Genomic DNA, 18,286 nt, shown 5'->3' with positions numbered 1-18,286 from the left:
AATCATGTAGCCATGAAACTGCAGACTGTCACGGTCAGATGGGAACCCAGAGATTATTTACCCAACCCTAGAGTACAGACAGGGAAACTGAGGCCAGAAAGACAAAGCTGCACCGTTGGGAAGCCACAGCCAGCAGCCCCCCTAAATCATTGCCATTTGGCTAAAATAATTTTGGCATTTCCCCCTAATCGCCAAGATAATTTGTACTCCTAGACATTCAGCAGAAAAAGAAAACATTTAAGGAAAAATCAACAGCTGGAGCTGGGCGTGGTAACGCGTGCCTGTAACCCTGGTTCTTGGGAGGCTGAGACAGCCATAAATTTGAAGCTGGCCTCAGGAACTCAGTCTCTCAGCAACTTGGTGAGGCCCTGCTTCCAAATAAAATGGGCTGGGAGTGAAGCTCAGAGGCGGAACGCCCCTGGGTTCAGTCCTCAGCAAAGCTGGCCTTGGTGGCGCACACCTGTAACCCTAGTCCTAAGGAGGCTGAGGCAGGAAGGTTGCAGGCTCAAGGCCAGCGTCAGCAATTTAGCAAGACCTTGTTTCAAAATTTTTAAAAAAGGAGATGGGAGTGCTGGGGCTCTAGCTCAGTGGTAGAGGCCCTTGGGTTCAATCCCCATTACTGAGAAAATTAAAAATATCTATAGTTCTTGCACAGAGGAAAAAATAACCCTGGCTACTACATATTGAGAACCTATGTTGTATGCCTGTGTGTGAGGCCCTTTGCCAAGCCCTTGTCCTCCATCACTGTGAGGTCCTGTGGGTTTGAGGTCCCCGCTCCCCTCAATTTGCAGATGAGAGAGCTGAGATGTGGAAACAGAATTTGCCTGATCATACGGCCATAGTTAATGGACTCAAACCCCACTTCCAGTCTCATCATGTACCTGTAGCAGGATTCAATAGTATATGTGTGTTTGCGTGCATGCATGTGTGTGGGGAGGTTTACTAGGGGTTTCTACCTCCAAGCTGCACCCCCACTTTTTTTTTTTTTTTTGGTGGTACTGGGATACCTGGAAGCCCTTCTACCTCCGGGCCACACTCCCAGACCTATTTTTAATTTTTGGAAACAGGGTCTCTTAAGCCAGAGCGGCTGGCTTCGAACCTGTGCGATCCTCTGGTCTCCGCCTCCCAAGCGCAGGGATTACAAGCGTGCGCCACCACGCCTGGCCACCCCCATTTCTTTTTAATTTTGAAACAAGGTCTCTCTAAGTTTCTGGGACTGGCCATGAACTTATGATTCTTCTGTCTAAGCCTCCCAAGAACTGGGATTACAGGTGTGTGTCACTGTGCCCAGATTAGATGGCACTACTATTTATACCAGGATAAAACTAATATACAGTGCGCAGATATTTGAGTTCTGACAGTGTGAATGCCTCTAACCCAGCCCCACCGAGATGAAGACCTTCTCAACCCAGAGCTCTCTCATGCCCTTTCGGGCAGACCCACCCCAAACCACTGTTGTCCTGCTGTGTTTCATCGTGGATTCTTTTCCCGCCCACCTGAGATCTTCACGTGTGTGGAGCCTTGCAGGCTGGTGGCTTCCTGGCCACCTGCGAGGCAAAAATGCAGGTGTGGTCAAGAAGAATCCCAGGTAAGCAAGATAAGGCTGGTGAATTCCAAGTTTGAGGCCCACCTGGATGATTTTGCAAGGCCCCATCTCCAAAATAGAGTAAAAAGGGATGAGGGTGTAGCTCAGCGGTAGGGGACCCCCGTGTTCAGTCCTCAACGCCACAGAGAGAGAGCAGAGCTGCTCGGAGCGGGCTAGCCGAGCAAGGTCAGTGAAGGTCAGATGCACAAGGTCAGCAAAGGTCAGATGCGCAAGGTCAGCGAAGGTCAGATGAACAAGGTCAGTGAAGCAGCCAGGACAGGGGAGGCGCTGCTCTGAGTTGTTGTTGGTCAGAAAGAATGAGACGCAAGCCGGGCGTGGCAGTGCACGCCTGTTAGCCCAGTGCTTGCAAGGCTAAGACAGGAGGATCGCAGTTCTGAGGCCATCCTCAGCATCGTAGCAAGACTCTCGGCAACCTAAGACCCTATTTCAAAAACAAAAAATAAAATAAAATAAAAAGAGCTGGGGATGTAGCTCAGAGGTAGAATGGCACTAGGTTCAATCCGGAGTACCCCCCTCCCCCCAAAAAAAAAAAAGCTGGGCGTGGTGGCGCACGCTTGTAATTCCCGCACTTGGGAGGCTGAGCCCGGAGGATCGCACAGGTTCGAAGCCGGCCTCAGCTACTTAGTGAGGCTCTCAGCAACTTAGTGAGACCCTGTTTCCAAATAAAGTATAAAAAGAGGTCTGGGAGAAAACCAAACCCAACCAAACAAAAATAGGTCTGGGAGTATAGCCTGGAGGTAGAAAAGCCCCTGGGTTCTACCCTCAGTACCACAAAAAAAAAAAAAAAGAAAGAAAAAAAGAAGGAAGGAAGGAAGGAAGTGTGGAGACTCGCTACCTGTGTCCCCCACACCTTACATCGTAGCTGAGGCGCAATTCCTGCTCAGTCTACACTTATTAAGTGAGCAAATGTAATGGAGGATTTAATTTAACAGGTCAAAGATTCCAAATCGAAATGTGCCTACAAGCAGATGCCAGCTAGTAGTTTCGAGCAGGGTATGTGCTACGAACAGGTGCCGATGTAGTCTGAGCCTCGCCCCATGGCCCTCGGCCTCCCAGGGGTGCAGACCTGGTTGTGCCCATGCAGGGTGCAGATGCAGGGACACCCCGTAGGCCCCATCGCAGGGACCCTGTGGCTGAGAAGGAAATGGACCACACACCACCCAGGTGTAGAACCTGCTGTGCAAGAAGCAGAAATCGTGGCAGGAGAATGACCCCATTTCCCCTTCGTGCCAGGTCAGAAGGAGCAGAGGTCCCTGTCATTCCAAACGCCGTGTCCTGGCATCTGGGTCAGGCCGGGGCTCCCTGAGCGCTGCCCGCGCTTGCCAGCTGCTCCCACACCAGGCTTGACGACGGGCGCCCTCAGCGCTGTTCTAGGAGGGTCAGAACGGAAGGGAAGGGAGGGGGACAGAGGGCCAGGCACAGGGCCGCGCCTCGTGGCCACACTGTCCTGACTCCTCCTCCCGTGGCCCTCAGGTCATCTCTTGCTTGTTGGTTGGACGTGGGAACCCCCTTTTTTGGTACTGGAGGTTGAACCCAGGGGAATTATGTCTCTGAGCTATACACCCAGCCCTATTTTATTTTGAAACATGGTCTTGCTAAGTTGCTGAGGGTCTAAGTTGTTGAGGCTGGCCTCGAGCCTGTGATCCTCCCCTCTTAGCCTCCCAGGAATTGGGATCACAGGCCTGTGCCACTGCGCGCAGCACAGCAAGGCTCTTGACACCGAAGGGGCTAGAAATAGTGCCCATGGCACGGTGTGGTGATGCCAGGGACCACCTAACAGCACTTAACGGACAGTCGTGTGTTTTAAGAGAGGACAGTGGCCGTTCCTGTCGTTCCCAGGTCTCTGCCTTTAAGAAGAGCCCCTTTGGCTGGGGCTGTAGCTCAGTGGAGAGCATTTGCCCAGCGTGCAGGAGGCCCTGGGTGGCTTTGATGAAAACAAAGCCATTCCAAGGCCCTGGAGCCCTCTGTCCTAAATGGCCTTCGACATGACATCTGGTCAGTACAGCCTTTCAAAGGCCTACACCCCACCGCAGGCCCCATCAGCCCCCGCTCTTGCCTGGGGCAAGGACACAGAAGGTTCCCAGATACAAGTGGCTGTTTAAGGGGATCACAGCCAAGCCACCACGGAGCCAGCTTTGCTGGGTCTCGGTAGAAACTTGGCCCAAAGACCGTGATTCTCTGTGAACCTGTGGCAAGTGGCGCGTGCCTGCCGGGGGTTGCGGATTTTGTGAGTCTGGAGCCTCACAGACCACAGAAGGGGCGTCGGTAGGTGCGCTCTCGTTCCCGCTTCACCCACTGTGAGAGGGTCCGCCAGGCCCCGGGCACCGGGCACATTGCCTGAGCTTTGAGGAGCATCCCGCAGGCTGTGGGAGCAGCTGCGGGAGAGTGGGGTCCTCAGAGGGGGGCAGGAAGCCTGTGTGCAGGGCCTTGCAGGCAAGCGCACCCCCTCTCAGGCTCTGCGCTCACCTGAGATTCCTCCTCTCCCACGCTTACCAGCCCTCCATTTCTTCCTTGGCCTCAACTTGGCCCCAACCTCCACCCAGAAGGGTGCCTGGGTTAGTATTTCTTGTAGGACTTTGCAGATAAAAGCCACCCCCTTCATTTTTTAAGGAACAATTAAGTACCTTTTTTTTGCGGGGGGAGGGGTACTAAGAATTGAACCCAGGGGGCATTCTTCTACAGACTTCAAGCTACACCCCATCCTTCTAAATTATTTTATTTTATTTTATTTTAGTACTGGGGATGGAACACAGGGGCTTTCTACCTCTGGGCTACACTCCCAGACCTATTTTTATATTTTATCAGAAACAGAGCCTCACTAAGTAGCTGAGTCTGGCTTTGAACCTGTGCGATCCTCCTGTCTCAGCCTCCCAAGCGCTGGGATTACAAGTGTGCGCCACCACCACACCAGGCCCCCGTTTTATTTTGAAAAAGGTTTTCACTAAGTTACTGACGGCCTCGCTAAGTTGCTGAGGCTGGCCTCGAACCTGCAATCATCCTGTCTCAGCCTCCCAAGTGACAGGATTCATGGCGGTGTACCACCACACCTGGCTTATTGCATTTCTTGACAAATACCATCACGTCTTGAAATTTCTAATTTTTGGTTTCTTTTACCAAATGAAAAGAAATTGTGAATTTACAGTAAGAAATGTAACTGCCAAGAATCCAGAGACTGAAGCTTCCTTACTCTGTGGGAAGCAGCTGCGAACCCTACCTCTGCCACTGCCACCCAGCAGCTGGGCAAGCAGGTGGTCTGAGCGAGGGGCTGCCGGGGGCGGGGGCAATGTCCTTCATCCTGCGGCTGGAGCACAGGACCTGGCTAAGGCCCACCTCGCCTGTCTTTGGCTTCATTCCTGAATGTGGACTTTCCTGAGGCCCCATTACATTGGGAATGATTTTCCTCCTTTGCAAAACCTGTTTGTGCCGCTTTCCCCCAAGCAGAGCCTCGGGGAGGCCGCCGGCCTACTGTGGTGAGCACGCGGATCCTCCAGAAGGGGGCCACTCACACCTGCACACCCCTCCCAGCTGACATAGCTCTCCCAGCCTGCAAGGTCCTAGTCTTTTTTTCTTGCCCAATTTTTATTTTTATTACTTTTTAGAATTTTTATCAGTGCGTTGTAATTGTGCCTGATAGATTCTTGTGTGTGCATACCGTTATTTAGGCTATTTCCTTCCCCAAACCTCCCCTTTTCCTCCCCTCCTCCCTCCACCAGCCCCCTTCCACTACTCTCAATAAGACCCCTAAAGCCCAGGAAGTAGCTGGGCGTGGTGGCGCACACCAGCAATCCGAGTGCTTGGGAGGCAGAGACAGGAGGATCACAGGTTTCAGGCCACCATGCCATAGTTTAGGTAAGCCCTGTTTAAAATAAGAAATAAAACAAGGGCCAAGAATGTCCTTCAGAGGTAGAGGGCCCCTGGGGCCAATCCCCAGCATCATGCACAGAAAAACTGCAGTAGCCCATAATCGCAGTACTTGGGAGGCTGAGACAGGAGGATCGCAGGTTCCAGGCCAGCCTCAGCAATTTAGCAAGGCCCTGTTTCAAAATAAACAAAATAAAAAGGGCTGGAAGTATATCTTGGAGGTAGAATGACCCTGGATTCAATATCCAGTTTAAAAAAAAAAAAAGCCTCAAAATTAAAACAAGCCCCTACTTACCACCTCCTGTGCACCCACTCTGGGATGTGGGGCTCCCGGCTCCCGGGGGTGGAACCCCCTTCCCCGCCTCCACTCGCCCTCCATCACTGATACCTCTCAGTGGCCCAGTGCACATGGAAAACGCCCTAGTACGGTTGTATGGGTATCTGATATTTTCCAAGGATAAGCAGGCACGGCTGTCCTCAGGAAAGTGCAAACTGGTTGTTTCCAGTGACCTGGTCAGCGAAGCCGGCGCCGTCTGAGCCAGATCAGTAGGTTCTCAGGTGTGAGCCCCCCAGCGCCTGCTTTATACTTGATCCCCACTTGCTCTGGCCTTGAGATAGGTCTTGGCATGGCGTCCAGTGAAACCTTCACATGGGCACTTCTCCGCATCGTCTATTAAGAGATTCTTCTCGCTGGCCCGGGAGGGCTGACCCTGAAACTCTCAGCCGATGGACCTGGTCCAGTGTGTCCGCCTAGCTGGTCAGTAGGATCAGCGGTCTCAAAGGAGCTGTGCTCAGAGTCAGGCCAGAGAAGCACTCTCCCACGTATGAGGGCAAAAAGCAGCCCTCCTCGCTAGCTCTGAGGTTCACGCCCGTAACCACAGCTACCAGGGAGGCTGAGGCAAAAGGATTGTAAGTTCGAGACCAGCCTCGGCAACGTATTGTGAAACTCCTGCCACAGCCCAAAGAGCTGGCGCACGAGGAGGCCACAGCCCATGGCCAGATGGACACGGGACAGCTGCTCATGAAGAGTCAAGCCGTAGAGACTGGGCAAAGGCTGACAGGTGGAAAAGCAAAGCCCCAAACGGAATCTGTTTTGTGTGGACCAAGTCTAGACTTCGACATGGAAATAAGGAAATAGTTTAACTTCCCGAAATGTCAGGATGACAGAACAGCTTTCTTTTCATTTGGTTCCAGGAGGCCACCCAGGGGACATTAGTTGAATCCCAGGAGCCAGGATGCCTGGCGACCCCTGCCCCTGGCTTCCCCTTGGCCTTGGTGATGGGAGCCACAGGGCACGAATAAGCAGCTACAGGTGTGGCTGGGGTGTGGGTTACGGTGGCACAGTCGGTGGGACTTGGGTATCTAGGGGTATCTAGCCCAGGGGTGCTCATCCTGGCCAGCAAAGTCTCCTGCACAAGCTGTTTAGAGACGCGGGTGCCCTCACAACCCCAGTCTCCAGGCAGTGAGGCTGGACCTGCAGGCCAGAGATCCCAACTAGCTCACAGAACAGGAGGGGGACAGAAAGACAGATGGCTGAGCCGGGCGTGGTGGCGCACGCTTGTCATCCCCGCGCTTGGGAGGCGGAGACAGGAGGATCGCGCTGGTTCGAAGCCAGCTGCGCGTGCTGGCTTAGGAGACCCTGTTTCCAAATAAAAATATAAAATAGGTCTGAGAGTGTGGCCCGGAGATAGAAGGGCTTCAAGGAACCCCAGTACCCCCCCAAAAAAAGATAGATGGCTGAGAATGGACAGAGAGATAGATGGCCCCACAGTGGAGGCCCCAGAGGAGGCTTGCTTTTGTCTAGAAATCAACCAGTCAGGAGGCTGCTGCCTCTGGAAGGCACCACCAAGCCGAGACACAGACACATCTTGCGTCCTGGTCTTGACCCAGCAGTCAGAGGAGGGGAAGGGGTCAAGGCGTCAGCTCCCGGCCCTCCACGTCCACTGCACGGGGCGGGGGGCGGGGACGGGCGGCAGCATCGCAGCCAGCTTCCTGGGCACAGCATCTGCCCCTGCGGCATCTGCTCAAGCCCTGGCCCCTCGACCTCCCCTCACCTTGAGCTGAGCGCAGACCTGGACAGGGAGGACACTGGGTCTGGGTGTCCTGGAGCCGTGCTCCTTCAGGGAGACCCCACGGAAGCCCGCTTGGGTGCAGGCTGTCACTGAGTGGGCGCTCTGCCGGCCGGAAGGGGCTGTGGGTGGTGAGCCATCTTTGGCTTCACACAGATGCCGTAAGTGGGGCGCGCGCCTCCATTTCTGTGCCCCATCTCAGCACCTGTGCTTGTGTCCTTGGAGGTGGCCCGGCTGCCCAGAGCCGCCATCATCCTGAGGACAAGCAAGGGCGCTGCCACGCCAGCCTCACACTGCGGAGGGAGGCGCCGACCTCCCGGCTTCGACTCCGAGAGGACCAGAGGAAGGAGGCAGTGTTGCCGTCCTCCGACATCCGCGCTCCGTCATCTCTATCCAGCCCAGGGATCCCTTGGGAGCTTTTTCTTTTTCCTTTCCTTTTCTTTTCTTTCCTTCCTTCCTCCCTCCCTCCCTTCTCCCTCCCTTCCTTCCTTTCTTTCTTTTTTTTTTGTGGCACTGGTAATAAAACCAGGGACATTCTACCTCCAATCTATACCCCTATACCTATTTTTATTCTTTTTTAAAATTCTTTATTTTGAAACAGGGTCTCACTAAGTTACGGAGAGCCTCACTAAGTAGTTGAGGCTGTCCGCGAACCACGATCCTCTGGTCTCAGCCTCCCAAATGCTGGGATTACAAGTGTGCACCACCATGCCCGGCTCTACTTTTTATTCTTTATTTTGAAACAGGGTCTCACTAAGTTGCAGAGGGACTCACTCAGTAATAGCTAAGGCTGGCCACAAACCTATGATCCTCCTCTCCCAGCCTCCCAAGTACTGGGATTACAAGTGTGCGCCATCATGCCCGGCTCCTGGGAGCAATTTTAGTCCTGGAAAGATAAAGGAGCGATTCAATGGGCATAGACGCCAGCCCCCTTGGTAGACCTGTTTATCAGGTGAGACCTCTCCCTTGCAGCTCGGAAGTCTGGCTTTGACGTGGCAGGCCCAGGCACCTTGCCTGGCCAGGGTCCCAACGGTCCTGCTCCTCTCTCCTGGAAGAGCTGCCAGAGAGCCAGGGCATGGCCCCACCAGGTCCCCAGGATGCCCGCGGGCACCGTCACTGTGGGAGAGGAGAGGGCCAGGCCCACAGCAGAGCCCCAGGGTTAGTTCAGACCATGCCAGGCCTTCGCTGGTATTTTCCATCTACCTGTGAGGGTTGTACGATTTATTATTTATCATTATCTGATTTTCCATCAGATTAGGCCCTGACCAGTGTCCTCAGGGCCCGGCGGCTCAGAACCTCTGTCCCTTGCCTCCTTGAGGGGGGGGCATCGTTCACCTGGTTCCTCAAAGAGTGTTTTGTGGTTGAGGGTCTCCCGATGGCCTTCAACCTCTGACCCTCCCACCTTGGCCTCCCGAGAACCGGGATTCTAGGCGTGTGCCACCATGCCAACTTTACCAATGCTTTCTTTTGCAGAACTCCTTGCAGGGCGAGTTTCCCCACGGGGCCGGTTCTGGGGAAGGCAGAACTGTTACGGCTCCTGGTCCCGGGTCAGGAGGACGGCAGAGCCTCTGCTGGTCGGCTTCGGTCGCCAGAGCCCTCGGAGGCTCCCCCTCCTGAGGCCTCGTGCCCAGCTGGCTCTGTCCCTCTCTCCCAGCCTGTCTAGCCTCTGCCCTAGGTCTTCTGCTCTTTCCTCTCCCTGGAACAGGCCCTGCAGCCCCAGCTGAAGTCATCTCCCTGGCCCCGCCTCCTGTCAAGCCCCCTGTGCTGCCAGTCGTCTCAGGCTCTGTGTTCTCTTGAAAGTCCTTAGAAGAGCTGGGCATGGTGGCACATGTCTGTAATCCCAGTACTTGGGAGGCTGAGACAGGAGAATCACAGGTTTGAGGACAACCTCCACAAATATTGAGACTGTCATCGACCTAACAGGACCCTGTTTCAAAATTAAAATAAAATAGAAGCCAGGCATGGTGGCGCACGCTTGTAATCCCAACATTCGGGAGGCTGAAGCGATTGTGGACTAAGGAAGCGGAAGGGAATTGGCTGTCTTCTGCTGGGGTGCAGCGCCCCCTGCAGTTCTCGCTTGAAACTGACGCTGCGTTTGCTTCTCAGAGGCCCCTTGGCGGGGGTCTCTTTAAACAGTCAGACTGGGGGAAACCAGGGTGCTCACCCTGCTCAGAATCCACGGTGCTCACCCACTGGGGGTGGTGAACACCCTGTGTGGGAGTGGAGCCCTGCGAGGGGAGCTCCAGAGGCGAGTGGCTGCCCAGAGGACAAGGCTGGGGGCTGGAAAGCCACCCAGGCTTGGGACAAGGCCTGGCCCCAGGACCAGCCCCTCCATTCTGCCACTGACGGAGGGAAGGGAGGCCCACCGCAGAGCTGCCCCTGCTGGTGACTGACAGTCGGGTCTCAGTGCCCTGGGCCCAGTGGCGCTCACCGACGCAGTCACCTGTCATGGGCGTAGGGGTTGGGGGGAGGCTTCTCTTTCTTTCTTTGCCATCAAGGGCCCCACCCAGGTTCTAGGGATGCAGAGACCAGGAAGTGATGGATCTCGTCCTCTAAGAAGCCACCACATTCTATTTGCTTATTTATTTTGGTGTTGGAGACTAAACCCAGAGGTGTTCTACTTCCAAGATACACCCTGCCCTACTTTATTTTTATTTTAAAACAGGGTCTCAGCTGGGCCCACTGATGCATGCCTGTAATCCCGGTACTTGGGAGACTGAGACAGGTGGGTCACAGGTTCAAGGAAAGCCACAGCAAGTAGTGAGACTCTTGCTACCTAGCGAGCCCCTGCTTCCAAATAAAAATAGGGCTGGAGATATAGCTCAGAGACAGAAAGGCCCTGGGCTCGATCCCTAGTACCACAAACAAACAAACAAACAGGGTCTCACTAAGCTGCTGAGGCTGGATGCAAACATGTGATCCTCCTGTCTCAGCCCCCAAGTAACTGAGGTTACAGGCATGTGCCACCACGCCTGGCTACACATTCCATTTATTTATTTATTTATTTATTTATTTATTTATTTATTTATTTATTTATTATTTTGGTGGTACTAGGGGTGGAACCCAGGGGCTTTTCTACCTCTGGGCTATACTCCTAGCCCTATTTTCTATTTTACTTGGAAACAGGGTCTCACTAAGTTGCTGAGAGCCTAAGTAGCTGGGGCTGGCTTCGAACCTGTGCGATCCTCCTGTCTCAGCCTTTTAATCCCCAAGTGTGGGGATTACCAGCGTGCACCACCATGCCTGGCTACCACACTTTTTTACTTTTCTCATATTTTATTTTATTTATACGTGGAACATATTGAAAATGGCACACATTTAGACTGTGTTTGGTGCCCTCTCCCCTCTCCCCTTTCCCCTCCCAACAATGAGTGTCCAGGTTAACCATGCTATATTCACACTTCTACACATATTCGGATGTGGCTCCTCCATTAATCACCCTCAGCCTTCTTCCTCTCCTATCCTTCCATTCGGGCTTTGCTGAGGTTTCCCCTCCATTATCTGGAGCCCCTCTGTATCCCCAATGCTCTCTACTTTGGGCATATTAGAGAAAACACATGTCCCTTCTCTTTCTGTGCTTGGCTGACCTCACTTAACACAATGTTCTCCAGGACTTTCCATCTTCTTGCGAATGCCATGTTTTTGTTCTTCTTTATGGCTGAATAGAATTCCATTTTGTGTATTTCCCATAGTTTTGCTATCCATTCATCCGTTAATGGAGACCTGGGTTGGTTCCATATTTTGGCTATTACGAATTGTGCTGTTATGAACATGGGTATGCATATGTTACTGTAGTTCTCTGATTTCTAACCCCTCTGGAAAGATACCCAGGAGTGGTAGAGCCGGATCATATGGTGGATCTATTCCCAGTTTTCTCAGGAATCTCCACACAGATCTCCATAGCGGCTGAACTAGTTTGCACTCCCACCAGCAGTGTAAAAGAGTTCCTCTCTCCCCACATCCTCACCAGCACTTGTTGTTATTTGATTTCTTCATGCTTGCCCCTCTGACTGGGGTTAGATGGAATCTCAGTGTAGTTTTGATTTGCATCTCCCTGATGGCTAATCATGTTGAACATCTTTTCATGTATCCATTGGCCCTTTGTATCTCTTCTTTTGTGAAGTGTCTATTCAGCTCAGTTGCCCATTTCTTGATTGAGTTGTTTATTTTGCTAGTGTAGAGTCTTTTGAGCTCTTTGTATATTCTGGATATTAGCCCTCTATCCGAGTGGTGGCTGGTAAGGATCTTCTCCCATTCTGTAGGCTTCCTCTTTAGGTTCTTGGTGGTTTCCTTCGATGAGAAGAAACTTTTTTAGTTTGATGCCATCCCACTTGTTAGTGCTTGCTTTAATTTCCTGTGCTTTGGAGGTCTTGTTGAGAAAGTTACTGCCTGTGCCTGTATGTTGGAGTGTTGAGCCTGTGCCCTCCTCTACTAACTTCACAGTCTCTGGTCTAATTTCTGAGTCTTTGATCCATCTCGAGTTGATTCCTGTGCACAGTGAGAGGTAAGGATTTAGATCCACCTTTCTACAAATGGATAGCCAGTTCTCCCAGCACTAGTTGTTGAAAAGGCTGTCTTTTTTTTTTTTTTTTTGGTGGTACTGGGGTTCCTGGAAGCCCTTCTACCTCCGGGCTACACTCCCAGACCTATTTTTACATTTTTATTTGGAAACAGGGTCTCCTAAGCCAACGTGCGAGGCTGGCTTCGAACCTGCGCGATCCTCCTGTCTCTGCCTCCCAAGCGCGGGGATTACAAGTGTGCGCCACCACGCCCGGCGAAAAGGCTGTCTTTTTTCCAGCGTATGAGTTTGGTCCCTTTGTCAAAGATCAATTGACTATAGGTGTGTGGGTTTGTTTCTTACCACATTATTTTTTTTAATTTTATTTCATTTTTATTTTTTTGGTGGTACTGGGGTTCCTGGAAGCCCTTCTATCTCTGGACTACACTCCCAGACCTATTATATATATATTTTTTTTTTTTTTGAAACAGGGTCTCTTAAGCCAGCTGGCTTCGAACCTGCACGATCCTCCTGTCTCCGCCTCCCCAGCGCGGGGATTACAAGCGTGCGCCACCACGCCCGGCTACCACATTCTTTTTAAGTATTTGCACACAAGAGCTGAGGCCACTGTGTGTCGTGGGGTCCCCACCAGTCATCCCGTGCCGTGACCCCAGGGAGCAGTGTGGGCAGAGGCTGGCCAGGCTCCCTGAGCAGAAGCAAGCACGGAGGAGGTGCCTCCGCCCCTTCCCTCTCCCCTGGCTAAACCAGCCCGCAAGGCCTTCCACTCTCAAACTGCTGCCCCCAACAGGGCTTTGCCACTGAGAAACTCAGTCTATTTTCCTCCAAAAATGAAAAAACAAAAAGCTTTGCTGCTAAGAATAACCCACCTGGCCCCATCGTTACCATAGCAACCTGTGTTCCTAGGTGCCTCTGGAAGAAAGGTGCCCAGGGCTCCTCAGCCAGACGGGGTTATTGAAGGGGCTGAGGAGGGCCCTGGGCGGGGAGCAGGGCCACGGGACGCCCATGGCAGCTCCTCTGGTTTTGAACTCAACTAGGCGGAGTGGCACACACCTGTAATTCCCGTACTTGGGAGGCTGAGACAGGAGAAGCGCACATTTGAAGCTAGCCTCAGCAACTTAGACTCTGTTTCAAAATAAAAGGGGCTGGGTGTGGGGAGGGGTAAGTTGAAGGTAGAGCACCCTGGGTTCAATCTGAGAGAGGGGGCGCAGGCAGGCAGGCAGGCTCATTCTTCCGTGTAGCTGGTAAAGTTGCAGGTGTCTCGGGAAGGCCATGTCTATGGGTAGGTGAGGGTGCGTCGCTCGCCCCCACGGCTCTGCCACCCACCGGTTCACGGCCCCGTGCCGAGCTTGGAGGCACCATTGATGGTTCTTCAGGCTCCTCAGCGTGGCGCAGCTGTGTGCCTCAGGCCAACGTGGAGAAGTCCTTCGCATTGCAAGAGACGCCCCACTTTGGTCCTGAGCCATCTGGGGAAGAGCAGGGTCGCCCCCCCCCTTTCCTGGATGTCCTTGTTTCAGAAGCCACATCCTTTGAGGGTGCAGAGCGGCCTGCTGGGATCCCGGCGGGCGGCTTTTTCTGTGAACGTGTGATCTGCACATTAGATGCCTGGCACAGGCAGCCAGCCATGTGGAACCTGGGACAGCCACGCAGGAGGGCGGAAGGATCCCCGCGGCCTTGCTGGGGGATGCCTGACAGCACAGAGCAGAGGGCTGGGCAGAAGCCCCAGCTCTGGTGAGGAGCATCTTTGCAAGTGGGGGGCCTTGCCCTGTCCGGCCACTCTCTGGCTTCCCAGTGGTCTAGGCCAGATGTCCCCCGTGTGAGGGCGAGGTAGCCAGGTCTGCAGCCTCCTTCCGTGCAAACATCCTAGATCCGCCCTCTTCCTGGCCAGGCTGACAGTCTAGGACGGGGGGCACGAGACGACCGGCCGGTTCAGCAAGATGAAACACACCCAGAAGTTTTGCAAAAGGGAGAGAAGTTTTGACTGCGGACTCATGAAGACCGGGTGTCTTCATGAGAAGAGTGAGGTCCTGGTCCAGAGAGGTCCTCAGTGTGGCCTCCGCGGAGCCGTGGCGAGGAGCACGGGCGGGGGCTCGGCCACCTGGCAAGGACCCCAGGTCTCCCACATGCTCCCAGCAGGGCCATCCCACGCCAAGGCTCAGTTTCCCAGCCTCCTGCCCTGCAAAATGAGCTTGTCAGATGTACGCAGACTGAATGAATGTCTGGGTTTTATTTTACTTTGGCCTACAAGCTCTGCACCTTGCGTAAGCCTCGGTGGCCACCGCCGCGGTAATTGCCATCCCTCCTGCGGCAGGATGCCTGCCGTCTTGCTCCGCTGATGACCAGAGGGTCACTGCCTGCTCTACGCCGCCCGCTCCCGGTGTCTGGGTGTGATTCATTCACCAAGCATTCCCCAGAAGTCCCGGCTGCGCGCAGAGGCCGCCCGTGAATGAATGAATGAATGAAGTGGCGCGATCACCCACAGCAGGCCCAGCAGAAGTGGGCAGGAGGCGAAGGCATGAGATATGATAAGTCATCCAGACGCGCGTGGAGAGGGAGGCCTGCTCGGCCGAGCGGGGGCACCAGCACTGAGACGAGGCCAGAGAGCAGGGAGCGCTTGAGCTCTCTGGCTTGTCCCTCACTCCCAGCTGCTCCCCAGCAAAGACAGTCACCCCAGTTCAGCCTTGCCCCCACCAGCCCCACTCTCAGGTGAAGTGGGCCTCTCTACCTAGCTTTTTTTTTTTTTTTTTTTTTTTTTGGTGCTAGGTGAACCCAGGGGCATTCTACCTCTGAGTTACACCTCCAGCCTTTTTAAATTTATTTTGAAACAGAGTATCTTTAAGTCTCTGAAGGTCTCACTAAGTGGCTGAGGCTGGTCTCAAACCTGTGATCCTCCTGCCTCAGCCTCCTAAGCACTGGGATGACAGTGTGCGCCGTGCCTGGCTCTGCGTAGAGAGAACGCCTCACAGCGTCCCTGTGAGCTTGGGTCAGCAGCTGGTGCACAGAAAGTGTCAGAGGCCGGCAGCAGCCCAGCCCTGGGGTGACGGGAGAGGAAGGCAACCCCCCGGAAGCCGCAGGACACCAGCACCCCTGCCCAGGGTGCAGGCTCTGAGCTGCGGGCAGATGCCTCGGGGCCGCTTGGGAAGAGCCAAGGTTGCTCCAATAGCTGACCTTGGCCAAAGCCCCTTTCCCTCTCCTGGCCTCAGTTTCCCCATCTGCAAACAAGGTGTGCGCCTGGCTGAAGCGGACCGACGGCCGGGCTCTGGAGACAGTGCGGCTGGGCTGGCCCCTTGGTTTGGCCTGGGTGCGCCATGGGTGGATGTCTCTGGACAGCTCAGAAGTCAGCTGGAACATCTTGTCACCCAAGGACGAAAACAGGGTGTGGAGTATGGGGAGGTTTTTTTTGTTTTTTTTTTTTATCCAGTGGTTCCACATTTGAAGATTCAACCAACCACAAGTCAAACATATTTGGAAAAGTTGGGCATGGTGACACATGCCTGTAATCTCAGTACTTGAGAGGCTGAGACAGGAGGATCCCAGGTTCAAGGCCAGCCTCAGCTACTTAGTGAGACCCTGCTTCAAAATAAAAAGGATTGGCCGGGCGTGGTGGCACACCTTGTAATCCCCGCGCTTGGGAGGCAGAGACAGAAGGATCACACTGGTTCAAAGCCAGCCGCGCTGGCTTAAGAGACCCTGTTTAAAAAAAAAAAAAAAAAAAAAAAAAAAAATATATATATATATATATATATATATATATATATATATATATAATAGGTCTGAGAGTGTAACCTGGAGGTAGAAGGGTTTCTAGGAATCCCAGTACCACCCAAAAATATAAATAAATAAATAAATAAATAAATAAATAAAATAAAAAGGATTGGGGCTGTAGCTCAGCGGTAGAATGCCTCTGGGTTCAACTCCTAATATCAAATATATTTCTGAGAGAGAGAGAGAGAGAGAGAGAGAGAGAGAGAGAGAGAGAGAGAGAGAGAGAAAGAGTTACATCTGTACTGGTACAGAGTTTTTTCTTTTGTCATTATTCCCTCGACTTGTTAACACTGGATGGATGGCATCTAGACAGGATCAGAGTATACAGAGGCTGTGTATAGGGTGCTTTATATTAGGAACTTGAGCACTCTTGGACTTCGGTATCCTTGTGGGTTCTGGAACCATCCCCCGAGGATACCAGAGGCGGCTGTACTGCGGTGCACCTGCCTTTCTGACGCGCGTGGCTCCTTTCAAGGCCCTTACCCAGAACTCGGCCGTGGGACTCGCGGCGGCCCCGTCCTCAGGGCCGGCACTCCTTGTCGCCCAGGCTGTGTGTATCTCAACAGCCTTAGTCTTGCTGTGGGTGGGGCAGGTGTCTGGGGACCGTAGAGTGTGGCTGTGGGTGTAACTCTTGGCCTTAGAACTGGCCGACCGGTTTCTGGGTCCTTCCTCTCCAGGCCCTCTTGCTCCTGCCCAGGCTCTGGCCTCCTGTGGCCACCCTGGCCTTGGCCCTGCCTGGCCTTTGGCGGCCTGTTAGCAGTGTTTCCCACAGCGCTGACTCGGCTGAGGGAGGAGGGACTGGCCCTCCATGCACTCCCCCACCCTGCACCCACTTCCCCGCGCCCCTGCCTGTGTGTGTGATCTGCCACCCACCTGGGAGCGCGGGAGCCAGCGGCCTGCGCAGACCCCCGCGTTATTCATCCCCTCACCCTCTCCACTCGTTCCCACCCGTCTCCGTCCTTCTGGGAGGAGCTCTCCCGCCTCTCTGTGAATGGAACCTTGCTGGTCAGCAGTCGCTGACCTTGGTCCTTCTCTCTTGCCTCCACAACACAGCCAGCAACGTCAGCGCAGAGCCCGTGTCCCCTGGCCCCAGAAATAAGGCCTCAAGGTGCAACAAGCCGGGCGTGGTGGCGCATGCTGGTAATCCCAGGACTTGGGGAGGCTGAGACAGGAGGATCGCAGGGTCACGGCCAGCCTCAGCTACTCAGGCCCTCCACAACTTACTGAGACCCTGTTGCCAAATAAAGAATTAAAAAAATAAGGCTGAGGATGTAACTCAGAAGTAGACTGCCCTGGGTTCAATCCCCAGTTTCTCAAAAAAAAAAAAAAAAAAAAAGGTGTCATAAGTTAGAAGCACAGTGTCCAGCCCCACCCACGTGCCTCGCGGTGCAGAGCGGGCTCTTCTGCCGGTCGCTGGCTGGTGGCTCTGGTCATCAGACCAGGAAGGTGACGAGGTGCCTCAGTGACGGAGGGGGAAGAGCCCCGGCTCCGATGGCAGACGCAGCCCTCCAGGGCCCTGGCCCGCCTCGTGGCGCGGCCGCCTCAACGCACCTTCTGCCCTGGGCCTACCTCACCGGTGTATACAGGGTCCTCACCTGTATAACTGAGGCCGCGCCTTCCCCTCCGCCAGAGCCCCGCAGGGCCAGGTACACCTGGAGCCTTTCAAGAGGCGATCCAGAGAGGAAGCCTCCTGACCACAGACCTGGTTCAGGCTCCTTCCCCTCGAGGACAGCCTGAGCCCAGCCTGCCTCTCAGGGAGGGAAGAGGTGTGAGCTGCTGGCCTCCACGGTGAGGCTCAGATCGACCTATACATATAGTTGTCTGGAGACAGACAGACTGACTGACAGGCAGATATTGGTACTGGTGGTTGAACCCAGGGGCATTCGGTCTCTGAGCTACACCCCCAGTCCTATTTTATTATTTATTATTTTTATTTTTGTGGTACTCGGGATGGAATCCAGGGGCATTCTACCTCTGAGCTACACCCCCAACCTGATTTTATTCTTTTCTTTTCTTTCATTTTATTTTATTTTTTAGTGGTACTGGGGGTGGAACCCGGAGGCTTTTTACCTCCAGGCTATACTCCCAGATCTATGAAACAAGGTCTCACTAAGTTGCTGAGAGCCTAAGTAGCTGAGGCTGGCTTTGAACCTGTGCGATCGATCCTCCTGTCTCAGCCTCCCAAGCACTGGGATTACAAGCGTGCGCCACCACGGCTGGCTATTCTTTTATTTTAAAACAAGGTCTCACTAAGTTGCTGAGGCTGGTCTAGAACCTGTGATCCTCCTGTCTCAGCCTCCCAATAAGATCTATTTTTGATAAAGCTAGCAGCCCAGCATACATGATTTCCAGACACGGGGTCACTCTGGTGCTGCAACTGGGCTGGTTGGGAGGGAGGACCCCTGTCCCTGGATGCCGGCCCAAGGGCCCTGTGGCCAGTGGACACCCTCCTCTGGCTCCCCGCTTGTC

General features: G+C 53.8%; 1 protein-coding gene across 3 annotated transcripts in view; it reads left to right on the top strand.

Moving 5' to 3' along the window:
- OSBP2 (oxysterol binding protein 2) overlaps nucleotides 1–18,286 on the top strand; it is a gene marked incomplete at both ends in the record, with an annotated part of 138,281 nt that overhangs the window by 90,417 nt on the left and 29,578 nt on the right. The gene's annotated exons all lie outside the window — the stretch shown is intronic.

Source organism: Muscardinus avellanarius, assembly GCF_963383645.1.
Source record: "Muscardinus avellanarius genome assembly, chromosome: 21".
NCBI lineage: Eukaryota > Metazoa > Chordata > Mammalia > Rodentia > Gliridae > Muscardinus > Muscardinus avellanarius.
This window is presented reverse-complemented; position numbering and strand designations above follow the sequence as displayed.